The sequence below is a fragment of the Nyctereutes procyonoides genome, unplaced genomic scaffold (assembly GCF_905146905.1).
Source record: "Nyctereutes procyonoides isolate TBG_1078 unplaced genomic scaffold, NYPRO_anot_genome, whole genome shotgun sequence".
Lineage (NCBI taxonomy): Eukaryota > Metazoa > Chordata > Mammalia > Carnivora > Canidae > Nyctereutes > Nyctereutes procyonoides.
This window is the reverse complement of record NW_026575051.1, coordinates 63,154,046-63,173,154: the sequence shown is the minus strand read 5'-3', so window position 1 is coordinate 63,173,154 and position 19,109 is coordinate 63,154,046. Positions and strand designations below refer to the sequence as shown.

At 37.4% G+C, this 19,109-nt stretch overlaps 1 pseudogene; it reads right to left on the bottom strand.

Annotated features, from left to right (window-relative positions):
- Positions 1–1,814: 1,814 nt before the first annotated feature.
- On the bottom strand, positions 1,815–4,294 carry LOC129512423 (40S ribosomal protein SA-like; annotated as a pseudogene).
- Positions 4,295–19,109: the final 14,815 nt, after the last annotated feature.

The following is a 19,109-nucleotide window of genomic DNA, read 5'->3' as shown; positions in this document are numbered from 1 at the left end:
CTCAAAAATATTCCCTTTTGCACTCTTTACTCTTCCCACAACCCCAGCTCCTGGAAGCCACTGATCTGCTTTTGTCACCATAATTTTGTCTTTTCTAGGATGTTTGTAAATGGAATCACAGAGTAGATAGTCTTTGTGTCCTACTTCTTAAATTTAGGAGTCTAAATTTAGAAGTTAGGCTTTTAAATTCTTTAATGGCTTATGCTTTTGGTGTCATAAAAGAATTTTTTTACTAACTCAAGATGATAATGATTTTCTTGTATTTTCTCCCAGAAGTTTTATAGTATTAGTGCTTACTTATTGATTTAGGAAACATTTTAAAAATATTCTTAAAAGATTTTTATTGATTGATTGATTGAGAGTCAGAGAAGGGGCAGGGAGATAAGGAGAGAGAGACTCTCAAGCAGATTCCACACAGTGCAGAGCCTGACACTGGGCTCAATCCCATGAACCTGAGATCATGACCTGAGCCGAAATTGAGTCTGATGCTCAGCCAATGGAGTCATCCAGGTACCACAATTTAGGACACGTTTATAATTATTTTATGTAGATGATATAAAATATAGAATGGGTTTTTAGGGCAACCCAGGTGGCTCAGCGGTTTAGCTCTGCCTTCAGCCCAGGGCCTGATCCTGGAAACCCAGAATTGAGTCCCACGTTGGGCTCCCTGCATGGGGCCTGCTTCTCCCTCTGCCTGTGTCTCTGCCTCTCTCTCTCTCTCTGTGTGTGTCTCTCGTGAATAAATAAATAAAATCTTTTTAAAAATGGGTTTTTAATTTTGCATATGGATATCTATTTTTTTCCAGCATCATTTGTTGGAAAGACTACTCTTTTCTGATTGATTTATCTCAAATCATGTTGAGAATCAATTGATGATGTATGTGTAGGTCTCTTTATGGGCTCTCTATCCAATAGAAGCAATATATGACTATCTTTACACTATTAATTGCATGTTTTTTGTGTATGTCCCTTATTAGGTTACGATAGTTTTATTTCTAAATTACTGAAATTTTTTTTTATCAGAAATGGGTGTTAAATTTACTAATTTTTTGTATGTGTACATGTGTATCTCTTGAGAGGACTATGCAATATATCCTTTTTCTTCCAAGCTTTATTGAGGCATAATTGATACACAGAAAACTGCACATAATTCATATATGCAATTTGATGAGTTTAGACATATGTATACACTTGTGTTACCATCACTACAACCAAGGGAATAAACACATGCATCATTTCTAAAAGTTTTCTTATGTCTCATGTTTTATTTTGTGGTAAGAACACTTAACATGAGATCTACTCTCTTAACAAATTCTTAAGTGTACAATACCTTATTGTTAATGCTACGTACCATGTTCTACGGCAGATCTCTGGAACTTACCCTTTTTGTATAACTGTAACTTCACACCAGTTGAGCAACTAGCCCTATCACCTTCTTGTAATCCTTCATTAAAGGCTGTTCATTTGCTGAATTTACACTAACTGAGTCTCCAACATTAAACAAACCTTGGATTCTTGAAATAACTTTGACTTGGTTTATTATCTTAATATTCTGTGAATTTTTTTCTTATAATATCTTCAGTATTGAATCAGGGTAATACTGATCTTAGAAATGAAAGGAATTCCACCCACTTTTATTTTCTAGGAGTTTATATAGAATTAGTATTATTTCCTCCTTAAATGCTTAGTAGAATTAACTATTAAAGCCGGACATAATCTTCATGGGGAGATTTTTTTAAACTACAAATTCAGTGTCTTTAGTAGATATTCAGATGATTTATTTCCTTTTTCCTTTTTTTTTTCTTGAGTGAGCTTTAATAGTTCCTGTCTTTGAAAAAATGATGTTCAAGTAAATTTAAAATGGGGGCAGGCTGAGCACTCCAGTCTTCAGTAGGGAACTGCTGAATAGACACAGAGGGCACCTGCATGCCTTCAGACCTGTCTGTGACTTCAGGTTGAGTAGCAGTGAACGTAGGAGCTGGAGCTGTCCATTCACTTCGAAACTCCTCTTGGGTCACAGCCTTTTCAGCATTGGCCTGCTCTTACTTTGTAACCTCTTCAGGATCTTAGAAGTAGAGATCATCCATGACCTCCCATGAGTGTTTATGGTAAGTGGTTCCACAAATACACAGAACTTCCCTGGCCAGCAGCCCCCATATCAAACCCACGGAGTGAGCCCCCTTGTTGCAAGGGTTGGCAATGTCCATACAGCACAGAGGAGAGTCTGTGTTACACAGAGCGATGGCAGGTAGGTTAACATAAGATGCCACTGTGAGAGGCTGGTAGTCAGCTCTGGGATCAGTAACCACCAGAAGTCTTGGCTCCCAGAAGGCTGCCCGGATCTGGTTTAATGAAGGTTCCAGGAGTGAAGCAAACAGCAATAGGAGTGCCTCCAGGAGCAGCAGCGACAAACTTCAGCACAGCTTGCTGGCCACTGCTCCTGGATGATATGACACTGACATCATCTGGGTGTTTAATGGCAACGCTGGCATGAGCTGCCAGCAGAAGCATCTTCCAGGTTCTCTTCAGATTTATGATATAGATACCATCACTCTTCCTTTTGTAGAGGTAGTGTTACATTTGGAAGTCAAGGTTGGTACCATATAAGTTGGTTCTTGCTGCAGGAAATTTGAGGACATCCTCCTCCCTCATTGCTAGGACATCAGGACTCTGGACATCATGAAAGTTCCCCTTTAAGTTATGACAGGGGTGCAGAGCAATGTTGTATGGACCTCTCTCTGGGTAGTAAGGAAAGTCTAGCTTTGGTTTTATTCATGTTTTTATAGTGTATCTTTTCCCATTCATTAACTTTACTCTTATCTTTGTCTTAGTATTTATGGGTCTTATAGAGGGCATATAATTGGGTTTTGGTTTTTTATCTTACTTGCCTTTTAAGTTTATTTAGGTCATGATATTTGATGTAGTTATCAATATCACTGGATTTAAATTCAACATATCGCTATTTATTTTCCAGCAGTCCCATCTGCTTTTTGTTCTGATTTTTTAAAAAAATTTTTTTCCCTGACTTCTTTTAGGTTAAGTTAGTTTTTATTTAAATTCCATTTTATCTCCATTACTGGCTTGTTAGCTATACCACTTTGTTTTACTGTTTTGGTGGTTACTCCAGGGTTTATAATATATGTTTTTAAGTTATTACTGTCTAGCTTCAATGCACATATAGTATAAGACTCGTAACAGAAGGTTTCCATTTACCTACCACTGTGTTATCGTGAAAACATTTCACTTTTACATATATGGCTGACCCTTGACCAGTGTGAGGATTAGGGGCACTGAACCCCCTTCACAGTCCAAAATTCATGTATAACTTTTGCTCCCCCCAAGCTTAACTACTAAATCCTGTTGTTAGCAGGAAGCCTTACTGATGACATAAACAATCAATTAATGCATAGTTTGTGTGCTGTATTATATACTATATTCTTACAATAAAGTAAGCTAGAGAAAAAAGTTATTAAGAAAATCCTAAAGAAAAAAAATGCATTTACAGTACTGTATTTATATAAAAAAATCTGTATAAAAGTAGAACTCCACAGTTCAAACCCACGTTGTTCAAGGGTCAACTGTACTGTAAACTTGAAAATTCATTATTACTTTTGCTTTAGTCAGTCAATGATCTGTAAAAGAAGTTTCAAACTAGGAAAGTATTTCTATTCATGTGTTTTTCATTTGCAGAGCTCTTCATTCATTTGTGTAGATCCAAATTATCATCTGACATAATTTCCTTTTGCCTAAAAAACTTTCATTTTTGTAGAACAGTTCCTCTAGTAAAATTCTCTTTTAAATTGAGATGTAACTGAGATATAATATTGTGTAAGCTTAAGGAATATAACATAATGATTCAGTCTTTATATACATTGCAAAGTGATCACCACCATGGATCTGGTTAACATCATCATCTTGCGTAGTTACAGATTTGTTTTTCTTTTGGTAAGAACTTTTAAGATTTGCTCTCTTGGCAACCTCCAAATACACAAAACAGTATTATTAACTGTAGTCACTATATCGTGCATTATGTCCCCATGACTTACTTATTTTATGACTGAAAGTCTGTACCTTTTCAGTACCTTCACCCATTTCACCCACCTCCTACCCCTACCTCTGGCAAGCACCAATCTGTTTTCTGTACCTATGAGCTTGGGTTTTTGTTTGTTTTGTTTTTAGATTGTACATATAAATGAGATTATCTGATATTTGTCTTTGTCTATCTTACCATAATGCCCTCAATATTCATGCATGTTGTCAGAAAGGGCAAGATTTTCTTCTTAATATCAGCCATATTAATGGCTGATAGTATTTCATTGTAAACATATATAATACCACATTTTTATAATCCATCTATCAATGGACACTTAAGTTGCTTCCATATAAGTTAGTGATTTCACTTCCTTTGGATAAATATTTCCAAGTAGAATTGTTGGATCATGATAGTTCTATTTTTAATTTTTTGAAGAAATGCCATACTGTTTTCCATAGTGGCTACACGAATTTACATTCCTGCCAACAGTGCACATGGGTTTCCTTTTCTCCACATCCTCACCAACATTTGTTATTTCTTACCTTTTTGATCTCATTGTGGTTTTGATTTGCATTTCCCTGGTGATTAGTGATGTTGAGCACCTTTTCATGTACCTGCTGTTGACTACCTGTATGTCGTCTTTGGAAAATGTCTATTCAGACTCTGCCCATTTTTTAATCAGTTTTTTGTTTTTGTTTTGCTATTGAGCTATATGAGTTCCTTGTATACTTTAGATACTATTTTTTAAAAGATTTTATTTATTTATTCATGAGAGACAGAGAGAGGCAGAGACATAGGCAGAGGGAGAAGCAGGCTCCCTGCAGGAAGCCCGATGCAGAAGTCAATCCCCGGACTCCAGGATCACACTCTGGGCTGAAGGCAGGCGCTAAACCGCTGAGCCACCCAGGTGTCCTGACTTTAGATACTATTTATCAGATAGATGATTTGTAAATATTTTCTCCCATTCAATAGGTTGACTTTTCATTTTGTTGATGGCTTCCTTTGATGTGCAGAAGCCATTTAGTTTGAGGTAGTCCACATATTTGTTTTTGCTTTTGTTGTCTTTGCTTTTGTTGTCAAATCCAAACAATCATTGCCAAGACCTGTGTCAAGGAGCTTACTGCCTGTTTTCCTCTTGAAGTTTTATGGTTTCAGGTCTTCTATTTAAGTCTTTAATCTATATTGAGTTAATTTTTGTGTTTGGTATGAGACAGTGGTCCAGTTTAATTCTTTTGCATGTGGCTGTCCAGTTTTCCCAACATCATTTATCCAAGAGATTGTCTTTTCATCATTGTATAGTCTTGCCTCCTTTGAATAAATTAATTGACCATATAGGTGTGGATTTATTTCTGGGCTTTTTATTCTGTCCTGTTGATCTACGTGTCTGTTTTTGTGCCAATACCATACTGTTGTAATTATTGTAGCTTTGTAATATAGTCTAAAGTCAGGAAGCATAATATCACCTTTGCTCTTCATATTTTTGTCATTGTTGTTGTTAGCTAATCATATTAATCGGTATCTTTAGATATATAAGTTGAAGTCCGGAGTACAAGTTCAGTAGGGAGAGAGTGACAAAGTATTCTTTCCCTCATTCACTCCTTCATTCAGCAAATATATAGGAAATGCTTATGTGTAAATTTTTAGGTCCTGAGATACTCAAGTAAAAAAGGGCAGGAACTTCTTTACCTTCACGCCACACTGGTTCTAGTCTGGGGAGATTACGTACATACATACATACATACATAGAAAGAAAGAATTAATTTTTAAAATGGTTGCAAATGGTGGTAAGAGCTATAGAGAAAATGGGGAAAGGAGATTGCTACTTTATATAGATAGTGAAGGTCTCTTTGAAGAGGTGACATTTGAGCAGTGGTTTAAGCCAACTCATTGATGATGGAAAGACACAGAGCTGTAAAGATCTAAGCAGAAGGAAGTATCAAGGAGAACAGCCTTAGAGCAGAATGAACTTAACGTGCTTAAGGAATAACAAGTAAACCAGGGCAAGTGGAGAATAGTGAGTAAGAAGGAGAATAGAAGGCAATGAAGTGTGAGATGCAACAGGGGCCAAAGCATGTAAGATTTGGTAGTGCTGGCAAGGAGTTTGTGTTTTCATTCAAGTGAGAGGGATGCAATTGGGAGGGGAGCGGTTAGGTTTGGAGCAGGAGATTTACATTTTAAGAAGATTGCTCTGACTGTTGTATGACAGATAGATGCTAGAGTGGAAAGAATGGAAGGTGGGAGGTAGAGAGCTTTAGAATAGATCAATCCAGAAAACTAAAACTTTTTGCGTATAAAGTTAACAAGCATTTGAAAGAAGAGAATGGGAGAAGATGGGTCAAGAAAAGGAAGACTGACCAATTAGTCAGAAGGTTGGAACTCCTGGAGAAAAGTATCTACTTTTAGTAAGACACTTTACTAGTAGTAAGATTCTAGGTGTCAGTATATCTGACACATTTTAAAACAAGGTGGTCCACTAGCCAATTTTAAGTTATTTGTGGTTCCAGGATGTAAGCTTCCTCTACTACTCCAAGCCTTATTCAAAACTTGCTGCACATATGGTACTGCACTGGTGGTATTTTGAAGACAGAAAGGAATCAAGTTGGTGTCCAGTATAAGACCACACAGTATAGGACAAGGAGGGCATACAGAATATGGCAAGATGCTTCACAAGATGAACTAATCCAATGGATCTGACTGTATAAAACCATCAGTGATGAACAAAAATGGAAATTCCTCCAAGATTCTCAGGAGGGATTTGTGTAAACATTGGCTTTCCCAGGACATAGGTACTAGTGGTTTGAGCCAACTCATTTGAAGCCTGAAGGGCAGGATGACCTAGCTGATTCCAGGTCACACATTTAACTAAAGAACAAAGAGACAGTTTTATGGTGTGATTAGGTCAGTAGCATAAATCTTCAGGCTCATCTTTCCCAATCAGATGTTTTCCCAGCAGTTACTTCTATTAATAATTCATTTATGTATTCATTTGACAGTTATATACTCAGCACCTACTCTGTGCCAGATATTGTGTTGAGAGCTGAGGATATGGCACTAAACAGCATATTAAACATAACAGCTATGCCATTTGGTAACTTGACCAAATGCCCTCAGAATGGCTAGACTTTGGCTCAGTGAGACACAAGGACACCCATGCTGGGGCATTTGGGGGAAAGAAGCTGCATCCCTCTTTTGTCTTGTCTCCTTTATGCGGGGAGCCATTAGCTGCTCGAAACAAACTTAGCTATTATCATTATTACTGCACATTATTTATCTTTTCTTTAGCTTTTTGATTTTTAGTACTATGTCTTATGTAAACCACATCTCTAAAATAATTTCCTTACATAGTCAGATCTTTTGTAATTGACTCTGATACAATAACAAAATTTGGGGTGTATGATTAAATTATTTCCTGAAAAGATCAAAATCCGTTCTAGAACGAAGTTTTTTTCTAAACATTTAAACAGAAAAAATAAAGACAATGTAACAGGCACTTTGGAAAAATTGTCTGGCAGTGTCAATCAAAGTTGAATAGATGCATAATTTATAACCTAGGAATTTTACTCTCAGTATATACCCAGCAGATTTATATCTATATATACAGGTATGTAGCTATATACATATATAGATATAAGGACACTACAAGAATGTTCCTAATGGTGCTGCCCATTATAGCTAGAAACTGGGAGTAACACAAATGTCCATCAATAGTATAATGGACAAATGAATTGTGTGAATTTCAACCAATTAAAATATATAAAGCAATGAAAATGAATGGAGTACATGGGATAATATGACTGAATCTCACAAAGATAATGTTCAGGGAAAGAAGCCAGATACAAAGGATACTATTTATATTATTTCATTTACATAAAGCTGAAAACTGGCAAAGCTCTTTCATAGGGATGCAAGTCAGGAGACTGACTACCCGCGGGGGGGGGGGGGGGTTATAATGAGAAGGAAACAAAGGGGGAGTTTTGAGAGCTGGATGTGTTCTGTTTCTTAATTTGGGTGCTGGTGACAGGGATATGTTCACATTGTAAAAATTCATTGAGATGTATATTTAAGATTTATGTACTTATTTTTATGGATATTATGTTTGAATGAAAAGTTTTTTTTAAAATTTCAGTTCGATTAACCACCATATAGTACCTCGTTAGTTTCAGATGTAGAGTTCAGTGATTTCGTCAGTTGCCTATAACACCCAGTACTCATCATATCATGTGCCCTCCTTAATGCCCGTCACCCAGTTTACTTTGAAAAGTAGAGGTAAAATGCATTTTATTATTCTCATTGGAGTTCATAATTCATTATTTTGAAATACTGTGGATTCTCAATGAATATTCGGTGATGATTGCTGTCATTTTAATTACAATTTTTCCTTTTATCATCCTCCTTGGGGGATAATTTTTCAGCAAATATATGTTAGAAATTCTTTAAAAAGGAAAAAAAAAAACCACTAATCAAGCAAAACGGTTCTAATCCAGCATTACGTTTAACTATTATTTCAAAAAAGGATATGTATCACTGAACTCTCACACAGAAAGAATTTACAAGTTCTGTTGAGCTGGACATTTGTTTTTATTTTTTTTCAAAATTTAAATTTCAAGATTATATCCTTCAACATGACTCCTTTTTGCAACAGATATCTATAAATATAGAAAATAGTTTTCCCTGAAATATTTCTTGAATCGGTTCTTTCATCTTATCTCAGCAAACCTTGCTCTGGGGCAGGTTCTAATGATCTCTTTCCTAGACTACTGCAACAGCCTGGTAACTTGTCACAACCTGACCCCAGTCGTGCTCCCTCAAAACAGTCCTTATATAACTTCCATAGCGACCCAACTTACAGCAATCTGATTATTATATTCCTTTCCTTCAAACCATCTTAGTTAATGGGAACTCCATCCTTAGAGTTCTCTAGCCAAACACTTTTATCTCATCCTTGACTCCTTATTTTTTATGTCAGAAAAATCCACGTTAAATCTGTTTTCAGGGGCACCTGGGTGGCCAGTGGTTGAGTATCTGCCTTCTGCTCAGGTTGTGATCCCCAGGGTCCTGGGATAGAGTCTTGCATCACGCTCCATGCAGGAGCCTGCTTCTCCCTCTTCCTGTGTCTCTGCCTCTCTCTGTGTGTGTCTTTCATGAATAAATAGATAAAATCTTTTTTAAAAATCTGTTTTCAAAACATAATCCGAATCTGTCCATTTAATGTCACCAACATTACTACTATCTCTGTCATTTCTTGCGTAGACTATTTATTGTAAAGTCCTGCAGACTAATCTCCTTGCTGCCATTCTTTTCTCCCTACAGTCTTTTTTTTTTTTTCTCCCTACAGTCTTGATGGAGCACCTTGATGGAACATATCTGATGTAGCACCAGAGTGGCTGAAACACACACACAAACACAGATATCAGTTTATGGTACTTTTATGCCTCACACTCCCCAGTGGCACCCACTTTCATTCAGAGAAAGATCTGAAGCCCGGTGTAGCCCTATAAGAACTTTGCCCCCTGTTAGCTCTCTAATTTTATCTCCTACATACTCTACTCTAGGCACAACGGTTTCTGTGGTGTTCTATGAACACACCAGGCACACTCATAACTTAGGTCTTTCACATTGGCTATTCCCTCTGCCTGGTATGCTCTTCCTCAGTTATTTATAAACCTCATTCCATTTTTACTTCCAGGTTTTGGTCAAATGCCCCCTTTCTCATAAGACTTACCTGCACAGGCTGACTTACTCTGAAGACCTGTTCGATGATGACAGACGAAAAACCAGAAGATTGGGGAGGGAAAGAAAGACATGGTTTCTGCTTTGAGGGAATTAGAGTATCTTGAGCATTGCAGATCATAAATAGATAATTGCAATGCAATATAATAAATGATGTGAAAGAATTAAAAATATAATTCTAAGTTTAGAAGAAAGACCGGAGTAGGACATAAAAATTTGAAAGTAAATTGCATGCAGATGGGAATTTATAGGAATTCAGAGAATGGGAAGAGGAGAGGACTGAGGATAGAACATGAGGGAACAGTCAAAAATATAATTGAAAATTCAGGCAAAAATCTTATTCTGGAAGCCATTGCATATAGACTTTTAATAAGAAGGGGGATGATATAGGTATTAAACTTGGTAATTAGCTCACTAATGACCTTGATGTGTAACATTTCAAGGGAGTATTGAAGAAATTAAGCAGTTGGCAGTGGATTAGGCTCTGCAGGAGGTTATAGAAATGAAATCAGTAGGTGTAATCTATATAAACAATTCTTTCAAGATTTTGTCAAGAAGGAAATTGGAATAATTAAGGGGGAATTTAATCTTTACACAGGCAATGGTATAAAGGGAAGAAAGTTGAAGAAAATTTCTATGTGATTGAAGGGAAGTTCTCAATCCTTAAAGGAAATACCCTAGGGTTATAGGATGCTAGGATAGCTGGAGAAAAACTGGCCAATGAGAAGGTAGATAGTTATGTCTCAGGAAAATGAAACCAGCCTTGCTGTGTAGGAAACATACGATTGGATGACTCTATCCAACCCCCATCTTGAATTGTACAAAGGAAAAATAAGAATAAAAAAATGACTATATTTAGGGATCCAAGAGATATTTTCAGACTATATCTTATAATCAACATAATATCAGTAACTGGGAATAGCATTCCTTTTGGATGTGGCCAGTATTGGGAGAGGACATAAGTTCCATTTTCCAGAACGGAAACTTTAGGAACTTTAATCATAACAACTCTTTGGCTTTATTTGCCAAATTGAAGATTTCTAATTTTTAAAAATAGATCTTAATTTAGAAACTACTACAGTTCCATCATAATTTAAATTTTATTTTTTTGAGTGTTCTCTCATACTTTCATCTATATTGAGGTGTGGTGACATAGCTACTTTACTACAAGACCATAATTATAGTTTCTCTAATATTTGAATATACCATTTAAGGAGGCCCAGCATTTTTTGTCTTTTTATCTACCATAGCATTGATGCCTCTGAGAATAGTTAACAAGGCTACTGAAGGTCTCTCCCAGGTAGAAATTGATACATCAGAATCATCACTGCAGTGATGAAGTGACTCTTTTTTTTTTTTTAAGATTTTATTTATTTATTCATGAGAGACACACGGAGAGAGAGAGAGGCAGAGACACAGGCAGAGGGAGAAGCAGGCTCCATGCAGGGAGCCTGATGTGGGACTCGACCCCGGATCTCCAGGATCACACCCTAGGTAGAAGGCAGGCGCTAAACTGCTGAGCCACCCAGAGATACCCCCCCTTTTTTGGTGTGTGTGTGTGTGTGTGTGTGTGTGTGTGTGTGATGAAGTGATTCTTAAATTGAACTGATTTCAGATACTTTCTTTACCCTACCTACTTCCTGCCCTTTAAGACTTGTGTTAACTTGGTTTGAACAGGAGCTCAATTTGGTTTAATTTGCAGAACTCACAAAATTTGTGTTCAAAGTGTGTCTAATAATATTAGTGGAAGAGGGGAAGCAAATTACACTCAAACTTCCTTTTGAATTTTTCAGCCATGACCTTAGAAATCATGGAGAAAACCATAACACTGAATATTACTTGTCATTATATGTTATTACATGTGATTACAGGACATTTATTATTTTATATGATGTGTAATGATTAATGAGATTTCTCTCTATAAAATTAGAAAGCAGGCCTGTGTTTTTGAATTCCATCCTTGTGTTTGGTACTGTTTTCATACCATATTTCATTTAATAAGTACATTGAAAACATGGACTCAAGTTAGGAATTAGAAGGCAGACTCTCAGATTTTTAATTTAACCCCTAACTATTAAATCTAGAAACAGGACCGTGAAAACAAAACCCTTAAAGATGAAGATGTATGTAATAAAAATATCTCTCTTTTGCATATTATCTATTCCAGGAATGGATTTTAGTACTGCTCCACTGTTGATGGCCTTGTTAGCTAATACTTTATAGCCCCACCATGGTAGTGATAGAAGGACCTTCCAAGAACACTGCCATGTGCTGCTGCATAATGAGGGCCCTGTTGACCTGATGGCTGCATCTGTGTGGGATCAATACAAGAGGATTCTCTCTGTAGGTTAAGTTGGATGAGGCAGCCCCAAGTGTTAGAGAACAGATGGATGTGATTCCTGCTGATGCACAATTGTCTTACTGGACAAAGAGAAATTGCCACTAGATGATGATAAGAGTGACAGATTCTGTGGTTCAGGAAGTGGGTGAAAGGAATCGAGTGGCATGCATAGGCTGCCTCAGCTCCATGTAGCTCCAGGACTCTAGTGATGGAAGACTTCTTGGGGAAGCTCGGTGCTATTGTGGTGAGTAAACATCCATAGGATCCTTTCATGAAAAATCTCACATTCCAGCTTGTTATGGATTGAGTTGTGTCACATACCAACCATTGCCCCCAATCATATGTTGAAGTCCTAAACCTCAGCACCTCAGAATGTGACCTTTAAGTCTTTATCCTATCTGTAAAGATAGTGTCTTACAGAAGTAATCAAGTTCAAGAGAGGTCATTAGGGTAGGCTCTAATGCAATATGACGGGTAACCTTATAAAAAGAGGAAATTTGGACATAGAAATACTGTAGAGGGAAGACCATGTAAAAAGAGAAAGAAGACAGCTATTGATAAGCCAAGGAGAAAGGCCTGAAACAGGTCCTCCCTCACAGCCCTTAGAAGGACCAATCCTATTCACATTCTGATTTCTGACTTCTAGCCTCCAGAACTATGAGACAATACATTTCTGTTCTTTAAGTCACCCAGTCTGTGATAATTTGTTACAGCAGCTAATACAGTTATCCTGACATTTTGTTTCTTTAACTCCTTCCATTCAGCTCTCTTGTTCCCTGGTTTACCAGCTATAGAGCTTCCCCTTACAAGTCATTTCTAGTTTCATGCCTACTGGAAAACTTATTCTTCCTCTCAAGGCTTCATCTCAAATTGTTTCTGTGCTAGGGATCCACGCTTTGACCCCTAAAGATCTCTACTTCTGCAACTTAATATCAAAGAAGTAGAATCCTTTTTCGTCTGCATTTTGTGCTCACATCTCTTTAAACAGTGGATGTGAGTCAATTGAAGTGACTAAATGAGAAGACTCAGGGGTGAGGATGTAAAAGAAAATACCAGGGGGAAAAGAAAAACCCTGAAACTTTAATTAATATTTCAAAAACATTACCATGCTATTTGTATGCAGATACAGATTAATCAATACAGTTGCCCCAGAATGGGCCTGTATTCCCTGCCCCCATACCAGTGTCTCTTTAACCTCAGAGAAGAAAAGTGAAACAAGAAAGTAGAAGGATTGAAAGTTAAAGAAATGACCAAGTGAGAAAGACTTGGATGTTTTCAGTATAAGCCTTGTCAGCCTATGACAGCAGCACCACTATAGGCAGGGAAATAATCTTCAGTATCTCACTTCACACTCTCTGGGGGTTTCCAGTGTACTACCAAGGGCTGTCAGCCTTGTGGGTCTAGGAGTGAAGTGTTTACATGATAGAATAGGAAAGATCGAGATGAGTCCCTCTTAACCTCCTTAGAGAATAGTCACAAATGGAAAGGGAATCAAGAGAACCAGGAATTACGCTCAGTTGTAAAGCATTTAATGCAGTGACTCATGGTGAGCACTCAATAAATGTCAGTTGGTATTATTATTACCATATTTCACTAACTCTGAGATGCACTTTAAAATTTTTTTCTGAACTATTTTGAAGCAATACCAGATATTATGTCATTTCACCTGAAAATACATCATTCTAAAGTTGTTTTTTTTAAAAAAAATATTAATCACTCATGGAGATTTTTTAAAAAATATTAATCACTCATGGGGATTTTCTGGTTGCTTTAATTTTTCAATTTTTTCAATCATAAAAGAACTTCTAGACCCTTCACCATATGTATCCATATACTCATCATCTGCACCATATACCCAGCCCCTTGCCTGTCACTTTCATCAAATTCACCATGTTGCCCTCAAATGCAGTGCCCTCACTTTTGCTTTAGTTCCCATTTCCTCTTGCCCAAAGGATATCACTCTAGAAATTCTTCATTTTTCTTCTCTTGCATAATTCCCCTTCCATTGAATCATTCCATCAGCAAACATGCGTGCTCTTCCATCTTATAATTTTAAACTCTCTTGGCCATACTTTTCCTTCCAATTAGGGCTCATTTCTTCTTCCCTTTGCAGTAAAATTCCTTGGAAGAGTTATAAAGTATACTCCTTTTCCCCTAGCACTTTTAACAGTTTGGAAATCAGAGCACCCATGAAATGAAAACTCACAATCACTTACATGAGCCTAGCAATGGTTAGTGAAGAACAGAGCAAACTTGTAGCTGCTTCTGCTGGCCTTGTCATGAGTTTGGGAAGCTCTAGTTGAGCAACACTGGTTCAGAAAACAGGCTCTGGGGTCTGACTGGATTTAAATCCTAGTTCTTCTAGTTATTAGCTGTGTGATCACGGACAGGATTTATTTTTAACTTTCTAAGTGTTAGTTTTATCCAACTACAAAGTAGGGGAATAGTACCATTACCTATGTGTTAAATTTGTGGTGTGAAATAAATCAGGTAATATATGTTAAGTGCTTAGCAAAGTGCCTGTTACATGGTACTCAATAGAGTAGCTTTCATCCTCACCATCATATGTCATCTTATGTGCACATCTAAACATATGTACAATGATTCATGGTGGGCCATACCAGAATGACCATATAAAAGGTTTACTCACATTATATAACAGGTAGGACAACATTTTACTCTTTGCCCCATTCTCTCTTGGTGAAAATATCTGCCATTCAGTTGCAACACAGTCATAGTGTTATCAACCTAGCAAGGAACACTATAATATTGTAAAACGCAAAATCTTTTCATGGTCTTCAACAATCTATTGAAAATTAAAATGTAATTAGTGGGGCAAAACAATGGTTTGCATCTTTTAATTACCATTCTATTTTTTGACAGAATGTTTTAATTATTGTTTTCTTTTCTCTTCTGTTTCTATTGATTTGTTGCCAATTTAATTGTGCCACTAGGACCTCCCAGTTCTCAGTGAGTTTGCCTTGGGGGATTCTGCTGTTCCATTGTCTTAAAGTAAACCAGATCTCTAAATACCTACAAAACAAAATCAGAATTTGAAGCCATCATTTTAAAATGAGGGGAAACTAGGAGGAATAAATAGTAAAGCATAAAATTCAAGATATAAAGGGAAATTTACAAGAGAGAGGCATAGTTACTGACTTTAGATCTAGAAGAATGATTATTATTAATAAATGTGCTACAGACTTACCTATTTAAGGCATGAATGCAGAGGAGAAATAAAATAACAGATAATAAATAAAAACTTTTTGTTTGGCTCACAAGCCAATTTATTTCTCCCAATCATATTCGATGAGTTGTATTCTGATGAGTATAGCCTACAGATAGGTGATCATTGTGAAGTTAGTGAAGTCTATCCATTAATGAATTACTATTTTCTATTGATTCTTAGTTTATTGAAATTTTCCATGTGCCTTTAAAGTACAAATTTAGTGAAAGAATTTTAAAACGGCAGTAAAAGATAAAGAAGACATAGGTTAATGTTTGTTTTTAGGATCAATTGGCCTAGTAAGCAAAGAAACAAGGTGTTCAAATAGTGAATGGCCTGGAAACAACACAATGCATGATGATGGCATTGTCTCAGACTTGGATTTGGGTCCATGTAGACCTTGAGTAAATTACTTGACTTTCTGAATCTTTATTTTGCCATCTGAAAAACGAGGACAATGTCAGAACCTTCTTTATAGGGTTCATGTGAAAAATTAAATGAGATAATGCATATAAAGCATATGGTTAGGTCCTCAGTCCATGTTGGTATAATAGTAATCGTAAAACTAAGATTCACTGCAAAGCCTCTTTAGTCAGTATATATATAAATGCCTCCTTCTGAAGGAAGCAAAAAAACAAATGTCCAGAGTATTACAGAGTGATCTGGCTGGGACCATTAGCTGGATTTGATATCTCTTTGCCTAAATGTGTTCTCTTATTCCACTCATGGAATGGAATAAATGGCATCCTAGAGCCACTGCAATGGCTAAGCATTGGATATCACCTTGGAGCAGGTCCAGTGCCATACCAACAGCATATGGTTTTTGAGAAATTTAGCTTGATTAAGGATCTTGTAACAATGCTGTGATATAGAGGTTTTCAATTTTTTCCCATCATAACCCTTAGTAAGACATCATGATTTGTCACATATACACATAATACACACGACTGAAACAGAAGTTTTGTAAAATAATACTTACTCCTATGAGTTATCCTTTGATACCTTGCTCCTGTCCTATCCCATTTTATTTTACTTTTTTTTTAAGTATTTGGTTTCACCAAATTGGTTTTATCCCTTACTGAAGGATCTTAGCATAGTTTGAAAAATGTGCTGTAATGAATACTGTTCTACATGTTCTCTACCAGTATCCCAGAATCATTTTTGCTTTCTTTACTCATTTTTCAAGACCTTTGTAATTTTATCTCTAGGTGAAGTAGATGCTGTTACATAATAAAAGGATCTTACTGGCAGGAATGAGTTTCTAAGCTGGATGAAAATGTTTGTTGTGTGTAGGATTTTAGGGGCATGTTGAGATAGAATAGGAGCATAGAATTTGAAAGCAGCGAGCGAGGGTTCGTTTAGAGTTGAGATCAGGCCATAACACCTTGCTGTTCCCCCACAGGGTTTCGAAATATCTCGGACGCCTACTTGTGCTTCCACTTCCTGAGCATAGTCACTGACATGAAACACCTTTAGATGACTGATCTGGGGCTTTTCATTTACTCCTTTAGCCCCTTTGAGTCTGGATAGCCTCTATTACTGCTCCTTGTGGTGTTCTATAAAGGTTTCTTGATGAGGAGGAGAAGGAGGGGCCGGAATCTGCTCATTATCAGCAGCACCTCATGGCCAGAGCTGTTGAAACATGCAAGGCAAGTAAGTCTGAATGATCTCCAGAGCTGAGAGGTATAATACCGATAGGGCAAGTTGGGAAGCTGGTGACAGGGCAACAAGCTCAGTGCACCTTTTGTGTTATGATGGTCAGGACCCAGACAAGCACGTGCCTCTGCTAACTAGTCAACCTCAGCAGAGAAAATTAAGTGTCATAATGCCATGGAGCACTTTTGTACAACCTGTCTCTTCAGTTAAATTATAAATTCCTGAAACTGGGAATAATATGTTATTTTTTTATTGATATATTTTTGCATTCTTCTATAGAGGCATGCACATTGCTCACAATCAATACGGATTGAATGAACAATATGCTATGGCTGCTGCATTTTCCAGGTTTGCTATTTAATTTGTTTGCCTTGCAATATAAAATGCGACTTTCCCCCCCAACCCTGAGATTGGATTCATTAAATTAGATTTAAGAAATTTCAGAGAGAAATGGAGAACTGACAGCTTGTGAACATGCACAATTAGTTGGTTATCCATAGTAATAGGGATGTCTGAAGTCTTTCGGATGACATGAATAGAATGTGTGAAACTTGTAAGATTCAAATAATTCATAAACCTCTAAATATCTTGGCAATTTCATTTTCAAAATTACAGAAGTGATGAGAGAAACGTATGATGAGTTGAGCAAATTCTCTGCCAGATTTTCTTTTTTTCTTAACAGTCCTGAAGTGACTACAATAGAAGAATGGATTAGGATGCAAGCTGCCCATTTTGTCTCAGTTGTTTCAATATTTGAATGGTTTTCAAAAAGGACCAGTTTGCAAATGTAGTTGGGGAGGGGGACGTAAACTTGCCCCTGAGCTGAAACTTGATACACCTAGTTGTAATAAAGATCACGTTTTATGATAGAGTTACCATAAATACATGAGCCACAGGGGTTCTCATGAAAGCACCAGGGAATGAAGACGTGACTGCTGGAACAGGTCTTCAGGTTTTATTTTCCTCATTTGGTGGAGTCCACTTATCTCTAATGATTCTTTAAATAAAAGGGAAGGGCCATTTTCATTTAGTTTCCTTCAAGCTAGAGAAAAAAAATGTAAAGCTTTGAAAAAAGACCTCTAGTCTGTAGGCATTAAAAGCAAAACAAAAGCAGACAGCAGCTGTATTTTCATAAGGACAATGGTGACCATACCACCCAACAAATTGGTGACCTCTCCAGTCACAGAGGTACAACACACACTAGAGAAGATGGATCAGGGCACCTGGGTGGCTCAGTGGTTGAGCGTCTGCCTTTGGCACAGGGCATGATCCCGGGGTTCTGGGATCAAGTCCTACACAGGCTCCCTGCAGGGCGCCTGCTTCTCCCTCTGCCTGTGTCTCTGACTCTCTCTCTGTGTCTCTCATGAATAAATAAATAAAATCTTAAAAAGAAATGATGGAACAGCTAGGGCCACTGGGCAGGCGAAAGGTAAAATTGTATTTACAACACAAATGTTATCAAGTGCCCTGTGGTTTGAAGAGTGATTCAGAAGAGCTTAGATGAAAGACAAAGTGGCCATTTGCTGACAAACTGGAACCTGAGATCCTTGGGACCTTGGAGCTTGCCCAGTGGTTCACTTTGGCATTTTAGGGCATAGGTGAGAGTATGTGTATGAAGTTTGACTACCAGGAGGGATTCCAAGAATTTGTTCATCCATCAAACATAAACCAAGTACAACCTACGGGGATTATATTCATTGTATTGATGAAGAAATGCGGAAGCCCAGAGCCCTTCTGGATCCTGAAATGCCTTAAGCTTGGAGCACTCTTCTTTCCCAGCTCCCCCTTCCAATTCCCTCGTTCTCCAGTTTATTCCCTCCCAAGTCTGCAGACCACCCCCAACTGCAACTCATGGTTCAGTTTGTAGCTAAAAAATGTAACTTCCACAGAAAAGCCTTCTACCTCCACACCCCCAATTTGTCTGGATTCTTCTTGTACACTATGTCATTCTTCTCCTTCCCGACACTTCACACCACCACAAATAAATTACTATCTATGTTTAAAGCCTGCCTTCCCTGCTGGGGGAAGAAAGCACCATGAAGGCAAGGACAGGCCTGTCCTATTCACTGGACCTGAACAGTGCCAGTCTCAGGGCAAGAAGAAGACATTTTGAGAAACTTCCA